The sequence below is a fragment of the Macrobrachium nipponense genome, chromosome 3, assembly GCF_015104395.2.
Source record: "Macrobrachium nipponense isolate FS-2020 chromosome 3, ASM1510439v2, whole genome shotgun sequence".
Classification (NCBI taxonomy): domain Eukaryota; kingdom Metazoa; phylum Arthropoda; class Malacostraca; order Decapoda; family Palaemonidae; genus Macrobrachium; species Macrobrachium nipponense.
The window spans coordinates 149099836-149113085 of NC_087202.1; the positions used below are offsets into that span (position 1 = coordinate 149099836).

At 35.4% G+C, this 13250-nt stretch overlaps 1 pseudogene; it reads left to right on the forward strand.

Moving 5' to 3' along the window:
• Nucleotides 1-373: 373 nt before the first annotated feature.
• LOC135222564 (collagen alpha-1(XV) chain-like) overlaps nt 374-13250 on the forward strand; it is a 68777-nt pseudogene continuing 55900 nt past the window's right edge.

The window sequence follows — 13250 nt, forward strand, 5'->3', positions numbered from 1 at the left end:
ATGCATATGTTCAGTATTTTCAAAAGTATTTTTTTTTGATTTTACTTCATACTCCATCATCCAGTTCTGCATAACAAACTTTTCATCAGATTTTTAGTTTGCTTATTAGTCACATCAAATGTATTATCATTAATGGTCTTAAACACCTTGGCCATTGCATGCATACATATAGGTCAAAAGAAATGCATAGCAATTAAACACCAAACTTTGACAGTAGATTGAATGTATATGCTCAGCATTTTCCATCATCCAGTTCTGCATACCAAGCTTTCATCAGATTTTAGTTTGCTTAATTCATATTATTTTGCCCACCAGATCACAATAACAATCCCTTACTGTACTCTTTTCCACCATTCTTTCCTAACTAACCAGAATGAACTGGGAGGAAGAACTGACAGGGAGTGTTCACCAGGCCTCTGTGAAGAAAAGGTTAGTTTGATAGACAAAGTGCATTTTTCAGTTCATGAAAACCTCTGGATAGAAGTACTGTACATGTGTATGTTGTGGCTAATGCAGAAATTGTGTCTTTAGCATTAAGTTTCTTTTTTATCTACAGGTTCAACAGTTGTGACCCTTTAATAGAAGTAACTGGTGTGCAGAGTACGGGAGACACCAGTCTTGTGACAGAAGCTGACTTAATTGAAGTTTTAAAACCTCTCCAGTCAAGAAACTTATAGCAGGGTGGAACCCCAAGGGATCAGGTGGGGTCTGCTTTATAATTGTATTTTTTCTGGAATGTACCTTGCTTATTTTATCATGGGTGTCTTTTTCATTAAATTTGGGTATCTTGGTGTCTATAGCTTTCAAAATATACTTTATTTTCACCCACCTGTAGACTTTTCTACCTACTGCCTTCCTTTCCTTGTTTGGTTATTTGTATGGCTACTGTTTTTTCTCACAGCTTGCTTAATCTCAGCACTCCACCTCATCTTATTTGTTTGTTAGTGATTCTTCTTTGCAGAAGGAGTTTCTAACCTCACTACTACCGCAGCCACCTCAGAGAGTACCCCATGCTGGTACTGGATTATATTCCAAGCCATTGAACTCTGAATGGGTTCATGAAATTCACATACCATGGGAAAATACACCACCAGAACTGCGCAGAGCCTTGAAGAATGAGGTGCCACCAACTCCTTCATTAAGGAGACGATTGGTGCAAATAGTGGTTGAAGCCGCCACTAAAAAATCAACCAAGATAAGTAAGAGACAAATGTTGGTGGTTAGCAAAAAAATAACTGATGATTTACAAAATCCTTCCTCGACACTTTCTCTGGTGAAATAGTTGGTACAGGGCACGATTCTCTCCTAAAGCAACTCCTATGTAGGTATGAGAATATAAGTAGACGTGCCAGTACTCCAACACAGGAAAAAAAAAAGAAGTCCCAAAAGATTCCAAAAGGGATAGCTATGGTTGCCTAAGTCCTACACCGATGTTACCTGAAGAAGAAACAGAAGAAAATTTAGAAGAAATCAGACAGGAATTAGCATGTAAAGTTCAGCTAACACCAACATCTGAAACTCGAGTCATTACTTAACAGGACATATTAATGCCAGAGGAGGGCTATTAATGATAAGTTGCCACTGCATGAATTACCAGTTAAGTGGCCTTTTCTGTTTAAAGAAGTGGCATGGAAGTGCACTTCAGATTTATTAGGGATGCCAATGAGGAAACCCCTGCAAAAGATGATTAGCCTTAGAGGGCCTAAATTTCTTAAATTCTTTGAAGAAAAAATATATGTCCAATAAGAAAATTGCAGATGCACTTGCTGAAAAAACACTGTGCGCAGTGTAGTTTTTGATAATGATCGACCCATTTCAGCAACAGTCCTGTACGTAATCTGTCATATTTTAGGAGAGGATCCAAACTACCTCCTTCAAAAATGTGACAGTGGTTTGGAGAAGTCAGTAGCTTGGTGTTACCAGCAACACCGTGCCTCATAGCTATTGGTAAGTTGTATTTCTGGAAGAATGAGAAGTTTTAAAGTTATGTAAATAATGTGATAACTTTTTCATTAACAATTGTAGATCCTAGGCCTGATTGAATTTTGCAAAATTGGTTTTTTTTTCATCTAAATCATAAATCATATAATTATTAAAAGCATATATAAGTAGGATTGTATGTGACTCTAAATCAGATCATTCCTATACTCTTAATACATTATAGTATGATTTCTTATCACTGCATGCTTATGCTCTGAATCTCTCAATTTCAAACCACCTTTATATATACTTGATTTTATTTCAAACTATATCTTTCTTTGTTGTTTGTGATGCTCCATATGATCCTCTTTCTAATTCCACATTTCGACTTTTCATGCTGCTGTTCCTAATATTCTAATTTCAGAACTGTCTTTATTTGCACACTACACCTACCTTTAAACTTCCCTGTTCCTATTTCCATTCTATATAACTCAAAATCTTTGCCTTTCTTAGTATGTATGTACTATTGTTTGGGTGCAATGATTAGTACTTGGAATTCTGCAACTTCCTCAGGGACCATTATTTGTTAATCTGCATTCTAATACATGATGTATCCATACACTGTCTTGTGTGGTAAAATTCATAATTTTTGTATGTAATATCAGTTAACTCTTCCTACCAGTTATTAGTGTTTGGCTTTCTAATTGTCACCCACTGTCAAATTAATTTTTTTTCCTTGCAGTTTCTGCAATAAACAATGTTTCACTTTAATATATATAGATTGGCATTTGCATCTTTTTTCATCCAATTATAGATTTCTATTCCCACCACACATGCTACAAAACAGAATTCTATTGTTACAGTATTTCACAAAGGCTTAATTTTCAGGAACATCAGTGCTCCAGGCTACCCGCTTCATGGTGGCAGTTGATGGAAGAGTCATCAACTCAGACTTAACTTCACTTGTTGCTGCGATGGCCATGGTTTTCGCATCATTTTATATATTTGGTATTCATTACCCACCAGTAGCTTCAGTCACACTGGAATTTATGCAGAGGTAAGCTGTTGTAATAAGTTACTTGAGTTTTTTTAAATTTAAGCACTATCAGGCAAGTAATTTATATTTAAATGGCCATGTACTGTACTTTGTAATATGTGGTGGTCAGCAGTTGTTTTACAGTATTTTTACCATATTGTCATTTTTACAGGTGTTTCTTCAAAATAAATCCTGAAAAGGGGACAAAAAAATACAAGAACAAAAAAAGAAGTGGCACACAACGCATCCAAGAATTTTGAAAATACTCTCCGAATTCTCCACGTTTGAGCTTTTGGAAATGAGTGAAAAAAACTTTCACTCTCTTCTGTATATATAATTAATGGAAGATTTTGTACTAAAAAATCATGAAGAATTTGTTTTTTAGGAATAAAGTTTTTTGAAAGTTAATCTTCTCATTATTTTTCTCCAGTTGGATATATAACCTGCATGAGGAATTTTGTTATTAAATTATAAGTTTAAATTTGCAAACAAAAAAGCAAGAAATATTAGAAAAATCATGTATAAATCCCAAAAAGTTACTGTATACTCGGTGTCAAGTAATGTTTACATAATATTTGTTTTGATATTGTATGAGCTGCAATATTAATTTACAAAAAAAATAAATTTAGGACAAAAACATTATATATCTATAAAATTTACAAATATCTTATAAAATGTGGCCCCCCAGAGTTTCGAGTTGCAGTATATATATGTATTTTCACCCGTATTTGAGATAACCTCCCATAAAAAATTATACGGTATATTACAGGTTAAGTTAACGGTAAACCGTAAATTTTACGGTTAAAAGGAAATTTTTTACAAGACTTTCTCAAATACGGGAGAAAATACGGAGAAAATAGGTACATAAAAATTACGGTTGGGGCCCGTTTTTTAAACGGTAATGTCTGGCAACATTACTGCCAGGATTTTTACCGTTTTTTCAACGGAAAATTTTTAACAGTGTAGGGATGACTGTTTCCTTTTGAACTGGTGTTTAAGATACTTCACACCGTTTGGAGCCATTGATTGTCGAGAATTTTTCTACCATATTTAGCGGACTGTATGTTTTTCTGGTTCTTAGCCTGGATGTTGTAGGCTTGGGATGTGCAGTTCTAAAGACACAACTGCAAACCTCAGATTCAGGTGTTGGATAACACAAAACTAACTGGATTTTCACAATTTCATTACAAAAAAGTTAAACTATACTTATGCCTTGGCTATGTAATTTACTTTACATCTAACGACAATGAAACGAATACAAACTAGCAACAACCATACTAACAAAGTTGGCCTCGTGGCCAAAGACAGTGCACGTTTTAAAAAAATAAAGCAATTTATCACTCGTTGCGCTTCGCACAACGCAGCATGATCTGAACTAAGCTCAGAAAACTAACAAGGTCTGAATTATTCCTCTACATCAAGAATCACTATGATCACATCTGCGTTGTGCAAAGCCAGGCCATTATTGGAGTTAAATTTTTTGTAATAAAATTCTGAAAAATACAGTTAGTTGTTTTGGGTAATCCAACGCCTGAATCGAGGTTTGTAGTGGTGTCTTTGGAAATGCTCATCCCAAGCCTCCAACATCCAGGCTAAGAACCCGACAAACATACAGTCGATTAAACATTGTCGAAAAATTCTCGACATTAATGTTCATTTAATACCATTAATCCATATACCATCGGTTCGTCATTTAATTACAAAGATTATCTATACCCAATATGTCTTCCGGGTGTGTGTACAGCTATACGTGTCCTAAATGTAATTAGAACTTTTTATTGGATCCACTAAAAGCTTCAGAACATACGCATAGTCTCGCATCGTGTAGTGAGCTACCACACAGAACAGTAAATTTAAAGCCCAGAGTTTTTTTCTAATTTGTACGGTAAAATGTTCAAGAATCTACCGAAAACAAACACCCTTCAGTGTTAGGGCGAGCATCCAACATCCATCACTGGCAATTCTAGAATCAATGATGATTAAACGACTCTTTCCTTCATTAAATAGCCATACCTCTGCTGGAATAGATCAGAGATCCCACTTCTGGGGAATTTGTCCCCAGATTGGGAATTCTGAATATTTTTGGGGGTTAAGTCCTGGGAAATCGCAAAATTTGGGGAAATCTGTGGAATTTGAATAGGTTTTCAGTGTAAACTCAGTAACACTTATCCAACTTAGCAAAGACCCTGGACACCTGAATGGGAAATGCAATAAACCTTAACAAGCCTGAACTTTTCTATATGCTTTAAGATATGATGTTATGTTATTCTATTTTAGGAATGTCTATAGGCCTACCCTGAATGGGTCTTTTAATTGTCAAATGTTTCATATTGTGTTTTTGGGAATTAGGTTGAGGTTATGTTTGGTTAAGATGGTTTTAGATGAATTACTTTGTATTGTAAGGCACATTGTGTAGGTCATCAGTGCGAGTGTCGGGAAAGATGCACGTTATTTAACGGGAATGGATAATAATCTTAGCTATTATATTTCTTGGCTAGACAGCAGATACAACACTTTAAGACAAAAAAAAAAAACACCGTGAAGTTTCACCAGATATGACAAGAGGAACCATTTCCAAAGATGTCCAGAGACTCATACAGACAAATGTTTCGACCGAGTTGCCTCAATTAAAAAGAACTTACGAGATGGCGTGCTGCTCCTGATTATTACGCAAGTGATGCAGATTGCTCAGCGTGCAAGAAAAACGTTCCTTCTCATCGTTCCTCTTTACTGAAACACAATTGTAGCCTGGTTTCACTTATCGAATATGAAAAGTAAACAGGAAACCCCATCTGTAAAGGAGTCGTTCTTAATCAGTCAAAAAATGTTTATAAACAAACACAAAGTGCATATAGCAGCTTTCATTGCTGATTTTTTTTTCTCTTATTTTTTACATTGTTTAACCAGACCACTGAGTTGGCACGAAGGATTAGGATGAAATACCAGGTCGATGCCACAAGTCTAGAACTGGGACCAATTTGCGTGATGGTGAAACAAAACTAAATTTAAAAGACTGCATAAATATAAGCATTTACACTAGAACACAAGTGCACATTAAATACATTTGCTTTTTTCCATACATACAAGAAAAATTCAAAAAATAAAAAAACAATTAAAATTCAGATTGAAATATTTTTTTTTTTTAAATCATAAAAATAGTTGTTCGTTTTAAAGGTTTAATCTTTAAATGCTGGTGCATTTCTAATTTTAAATTTGTTAGTTGCGTAATTTATATTATTACTGTTTTTAGCAAAAAGTCATTGCGTCGACCTCCTCACTGATTTAGTATATCCGGCTGTGGCCATCGCTGCTCGGCTGGTTGTTAAATATGAATAAATATAAAAAATAAATTTAAAAAATAAATATGTATACACTTATGTATATATATAATATTGTGTGTGTGTGTACTGATCACTTTTTACCAGATACATAATGTAATTGTAATAGCCAAATGCCCTCTTCACGAATTCTTCGTGCTTCTAGGATTCGCTTGACACTAAAAAGCCTTAAAGCGAAGTACATCATTTTGCCTTGTAACAAGGACGTCAAGGAAGGAAATGCAAGTCCCTCTCGAGCGAACACCTGATGTTGGAGTGTTCAGTCTTGGGTGTTGACGAATTCGAGGAAGGAGTTGGCATGATGATCCCATTTGAAGAGCAGGAAAGTATCATCAATAACCCTGGTATAAAATGGAGGGCGGAAACCTAAGGGAGCACATGAAGATGTTGGCGAAGGTGGGTCTAAGGGCAAAATACAGTTTTTTAAACTTTTTAGCACGAACTTTTACCGGACTGGGCTTGAATTTCTATAGCTTGTGCTACTTTAATTGTCAACTTAACTCTGTTTATACATTATTCCACAGAGCATTACGACTCGCTTCCAATTGGGACATTTCACAAATATTACATTTGCAAATTATTTTAGAAACTTTATCTGCTAATTTTTGTTGGTAATGTCTGCCAAAAATTGCTAAACAATTTCTTCTCCCCGCCTGTAAAATATCTTACCGTACCAAAATTGGAATTTTATGCCAGCTTTCCCTACGTCTGTGATAGTTCTTTTAAAAGAAAACTTGCTCAGGTAATAGAAGTTCTGAACATTTTCCTGCTATGAAATTTAACCCGATTCCAGAACATCCCTTGAAAATCCGCTACGTTTCAGTTCGAGGATCATCTGTGCACTTTCATGTCCTGGTGTGTGGTATATAAATATACTTGCCCAGGTGTAACTCGGGGACTTATGTGGGACCCACACGGAGGCTCCTTAGGTATACGCATCGACTGTTTCCGGACAAGCAGCAGCTAACGAACCCGGAACTTTCCAATATAAGAGCTCACGCTAGAAGCTGCAAAACATACGTTTGAAATAAATTTTAAAAATCATCGGACACAAACCCAACACCAAGGAATTACCCAATAGAGAGTCCTTGTTGATCAAACAACTGGTTCCACCATTAAACATGCCGTCAACAACCATCCCCTCTTCTTGTCTTGATGTGTATTGTCTTCTTTTTTCTACCCTTTTAGTTTGCTTTCCACTAATATTTCTGTCAATCTGGCGGAAAGTTGGTCCAATACAACGCCTCACATTGTGGAATTTTATATGTCAAAAAATGTAATCTTGAGTTTTTTTACTAATCATGTTGTGTTTTACCTACTTTAGAGCCTTGAAAATGTAATTGAAAATCAAAAATTACGAAACGCCGTGAAATAAATATGAACAAAAACAAAAAACGTGTGTGTGTGTATATATATATATAGATATATATATATATATAGATATATATATATATATATATATATATATATATATGAAACAAAAAACGTGTGTGTGTGTGGTATATATATATATATATATATATATAATATAATATATATATATATATGTAAGGATATTTCAAGAAATTGTTCTGGCGTGTTTCCTTTTCGGACTTGCTCGAAAAAATATACATCCATCCATGACAAACTGCCAAAGGCCCATAACGGCTTTAAATCGATATTCTTACATTCAATCAAGCAAAAGCGTTCCCATGCACTCACGTTAGTCCGAAAATTCGACAGCAATAATCTGAGTCGGTCGATACTGAACTTCAAGTAATGAGAGCCTAAAACAATAGGGAAAAGACCGCAAGTAAATGAACCCCGTAGTGGTAGCGCCCTCAGCGCACCGCACGCGGTGTACTGTGGGCATTACTTAAGGATCTTTGCAACTCCTTCCCTCTTTTACTAAGCCTCCATTCATATTTTCTTTTCTTAAGTTGCTTTCCCTCCTCTCCTAATAATTGTTTCATGGGGTAACTACAGTCTTCCTCCTGTTACACCTTTACAGCCTCCTTTATTCGCAATTTTCCTTTCAGTGCTGATTGACCTCGTAGGTCCCAGGTCCCAATGCTTGGGACCTTCGTTTTTGATAAAGATATTAGTTTAGAAGTTCTTTGTTCCATCCTTTAATGCTTACAAATAAATACGAAGAATTAGAGACAAATTATCTGTTATAGCAGAAATGATGAAGCCTCCAATTCAGAAAAACTCGTTCGTCATTCCAATGCAGTTTGGCGTTGCCTTCAAACTCTGAAGTATGAGAATAAGACAGTTTCTCCAAACTCCCCCAAAAATAAATCGACCACCAACTATACGGCTGGATGAAAAAATCCAAAATAAGGTAAAATGTAACATGGTCTGAGTGATGAATATCCGCATTTATAATTCATTGAGGAAGTGAATTCAAAATCTACATGATATTCTACACTATGCAACTACCAATAAACATTAAAGCTCAAAGAAATGGTTAATTTACCTCCTTTTTTTTCCTAATTCATAATTCATTAAGGAAGTGAATTCAAAATCTACATGAATATTCTGCACTATACAACTACCAATATACATTAAAGCTCAAAGAAATGGCTCATTTGCTTCTCTTTCTTCCCCTAAGTGCAACATACTAAGGAGATGCCTAAACTGCTCAAAAGGAGGGAGCACTTCGAAATTCCCTTTGACTCACCCAACCAGAAGGACCTTTCTTTCGGGATGTTACTTGACTTGACGGACGGGTTCTACGGAGGGAGAGCTGACAAAGAGGGGACAGGGAACAGTTTTAAATTCTGGAGACCCTCACAACAGTTTGTCTCTTTTTATCTACTAAAATGCTGCGGAGTGGAAACGGGAAGAAAAGAAGAGGTTTCAAAGTAACAAAGTTACGAAGAATGGAATAAAAGTGGCATTGTTTCAAAGGGTTGTGGTGGTTGGGGGGGGGGGGGGGGGGGGGGGGGGGGTGGTTGGGGGGGGGGGGGGGGGGGGGCGCGCGTTGAAGAGAGATTCTTCAACACGTGTCTAAGATGCTAACTGATGAAAAACAGATCGTCAATTGAATTCTAATGTTTAGGCAAGGTTTATTCATAAAGTATAGGGAGTTTCGGTTATCAACATGCAATGCGCAACGGAAGCAAATGACAAATATGTAAATGATCCAAATTTAAAAAATGAACGCCATATATCATTAACACAAGTAGTATATATTTCAGAGGAAAGTTTACATGTACACATGACGTGTCTGGTGGCTCTAGCCCTCACTCCTTCCTACGGGAACTTAACGAATGAAAAAAAGGTCGCATTGTAATTTCAACATAGCTAGGCTATTTTTCTCCTATTCGCAGTAAAGAATAATCTAATACTTTGCTCCTTTTTTTTAGTTTTTTGTAAACGAAAACTATTGTGCCGGCTTTGTCTGTCCGTCCTCAGATCTTAAAAACTACTGAGGCCTAGAGCTGCTAATTGGTACTTTGATCATCACCCTCCAATCATCAAACATAACAAATTCCAACTCTCTAGCCTCTGCTGTTTTGCTGTGTTTTTTTTTTTTTTTTTTTTTTTTTTTTTTTTTTTTTTTTAAGATTAAATTTAGCCATAATTGTGCATCTGGCAACGCAATAGGACAGGCCACCACCAGGCCGTGGCTGAAAGCTTCAAGGGCCCCGACTCCTACAGAAAACTCGATTGCACCTTGTAACTTCGGCGCATTTTTTTACTTGTTTCATGACAAAGTCGTCTCATTAATAATTTGTGAATGCATTGAAGCACTGTGTTAACACCGTCCATTATGACTTGACATCCGAGACAGGAGAGTAAAGCGACGAGTAAATAAGGAGAGAAATGCGCGCCAAGAGCAGAGCTTCGGCGTTGAAAATGGAGAATACGTGTTAATATCCCTTGTCGAGGAGATTAGTAATTGGAAAATGAAAATCCATTGCAAGATGAAAGAGCAAACACTAAAGGAAACTTCTTGATCCTCGGGGGAGAAGGGAAAGCTTTGATGCCAATTTCTCCAGGGACGCTCGCTGATGGGAATCTCCTGTCCTCAATTACGATTTATTTGGAAAATAATCTTTATACTTTTTAACTATACCTCCATCTACCTATCTATCTATCTATCTATCTAACTGCGTGTCATAAACAGAATCTCGAATCTCTTTACTAACAAATAACCCACAAATATCCCCTAACATAGAATTCACTTTAGCAAAGGAATGAATAATATAATATGTATAACATACATATCATACATACATTCATACATACATACATACACACACACAATATATATATATATATATATATATATATATATATATATATATATATATATATACGTATATATATGGTCTCTCTCTCTCGTATAGAATATTATTGTTTCCTTGCATGAATTGTTTTATGCGGAAGGGGGGGGGGGGGGGGGGGGGGGGGGGGGGGGGGGGAGTGCAGGATTTGAATAGAATCGTCCTATTATGTGCTGCATTAGAGGATTCATAATCAGTTGAATATACTGTTGTAAACCAATGGTTCCCGAAAGGTATGGATCAAGTACGGCTTTTTTTATTTTTTTTTTTATCTAACATCCTTCTTTTTGTCTTTAAATTAAGGTGACGGCAATCATGGTATATAGGTTTAGTTCAGCTCTGCTAAGCATATTATTTTTTTGTTGAACTGATACTTTTTGCGAGCTTAATTTTGGAGCTAAGGGTACCTGGTTATCCAAGTAGGACCTACTTTAGCCCTTTCTTTAGAAACCTGGGAGAAATCAGGTACCCCTTTCGACCAATCGTGTTAGCTTTTCTAATACCTTCTTGCACGTGGTTTAGACACTTTGGATATTCTTATTATTAACAGACCGAAATTAGGACAATTTAAAGGCTGGCTTGTAAATTGGATTGATTTCCAGAAATTCCAAATCGTTCGAAATCCAAGTCTGGAGAGCCCATAGGGTGATAGCGTACTAACCCTTTCAGCAATTAAGGCATAAATATCAAGCTGTATAATTCCTGTTGAATTAAAAGTTTTAGCTTTTTGTAAAACTCAACTACTGAGATGGGTTTGTCTGTCCGTGCGCACTTTTTTTGTCCGAACTCTACGAAATCTACGATGCGAGGGAGCTGCAAATTGGTAGGTTGATCACCCACCCTCCAATCATCAAACATTCTGAGTGTTCATTACCTAAATTCTGTTGTCTGTGCTATATCTTTGTCTGGCCTGGCAACTGATTTATTGAGCAGGGTGTACCTGGTTAAAATGAAAATGCTTGTGGCTCTTGGTTAAAAATAAATCATAACAAATTATATATATGCACGTGTGTGTAATCAACCATAATACCCTCTTAGCTTTTCGAATTCATCCCCATCTTTTGGATTACACTTGGTACTAGTTTTTATGAGAGTGTATAATATACATATACATATACACACACATATATATATATATATATATATATAAAATAGTGTTATCATAATATATATATAATATATATCATTATCTTATATTATATTATAACCATATTTTATTATTTTATATATATATATATAGATATATCTATATATATATATATAACACTATTTTTTAATTAATAATATTTTATATATAAATATATTATATATATATATATATATATATATATATATAGAACAGGACAGCAAGAAGACTGGAAATAATTCTTTCTTTTTATTTATTCCGTTTCGGGAATCCTTTTTCATCATCAGGGCTATAATAGAATTAATTTTTACAATATTGAAAAGTATGCTAAAATAAGCTAATAGTTATAAGAAATCTAGTTTTGTAGTAGACCAGTCATTAAGCTAAAAGTAAAATAAAGACTCCAGAGCTAAAAGTAAATTAAAACAATACATAACTCAGTGAAACAAAGGATAAAAAGGCAAAACAAAATATAAACACTGAAACAAACAAGGAAAGCGTTTAGGACACGTAGTCATTATATCGCCCATCCTATTATCGCTTAATAAAATTCCCCCTCGGTTAAACATATATGAAAATATATTAATTCCGAGGTAGAGAGAATTAGATATTAAAGGACATTTGTAGTTCGATATTTGTATATGAATCACGGTAATGTGATATGACTGATATAGATATAGATTATATATATATATATAATATATATATATATATATATATATATATATATATATAGATATATATTATAATATATATATATATATATATATATATATATGTATATAGATAATAACCATATAATATATTCGTGTGTGTGTGTGTGTGTCGCGCACAGGAGGAGGGGGTGACGCAGGAGAAGGGGAAGGGGGGACAAGGAGGAGTAGGATATGCCTAGTATATATTTTGACACAAGCTTAATTCATATATAGAGTACAGTTTTCGGAGACACATGTATACTTTACTTTTATAGATTCTTTAATACAAAGGAATTAATAATTACTGAAGAGGAGGAGGAGGAGGAGGAGGAGGAGGTGGAGGAGGAGGAGGAGGAGGAGGAGGAGGAGGAGGAGTAGTAGTTTATGTCGGTATTTTTTCAACATGTATAGTATGTTGACAGTGTATATAGTTTTTGTGATGCATGTATAACATATGCAATAGCATTATATATTTTCTATTATAGAGGAATATGCAAATTCTCCCTTTTTATCTTTTTAATGTGAGATCTATCCACTTATCGAAAACAGCCTCACATACTTCTGACCATAATTTCTCCTTTAATGTTAATGACTATATTCCTCTACAGTAAAATCCTTCAGAGCTGGCTTTTCTACACCTTCGTAATCAAAGACTCACAGTCAATTGTCTCTCTACATGTCACCGTGACACGATTGTTATGTCCCCTCCGCGGATCAATCACCTACTGCAAAGCAAGATGGAAATAAACATAAGGTGAGATCGTCGGTCGCTCGGTTCCCGCTCTGTGACGTCACAGGTGCGCGTCGACTGGGCAGTGCACTTAATGATTACGTATGTTTTGACAGTAATTTGTTGCTATG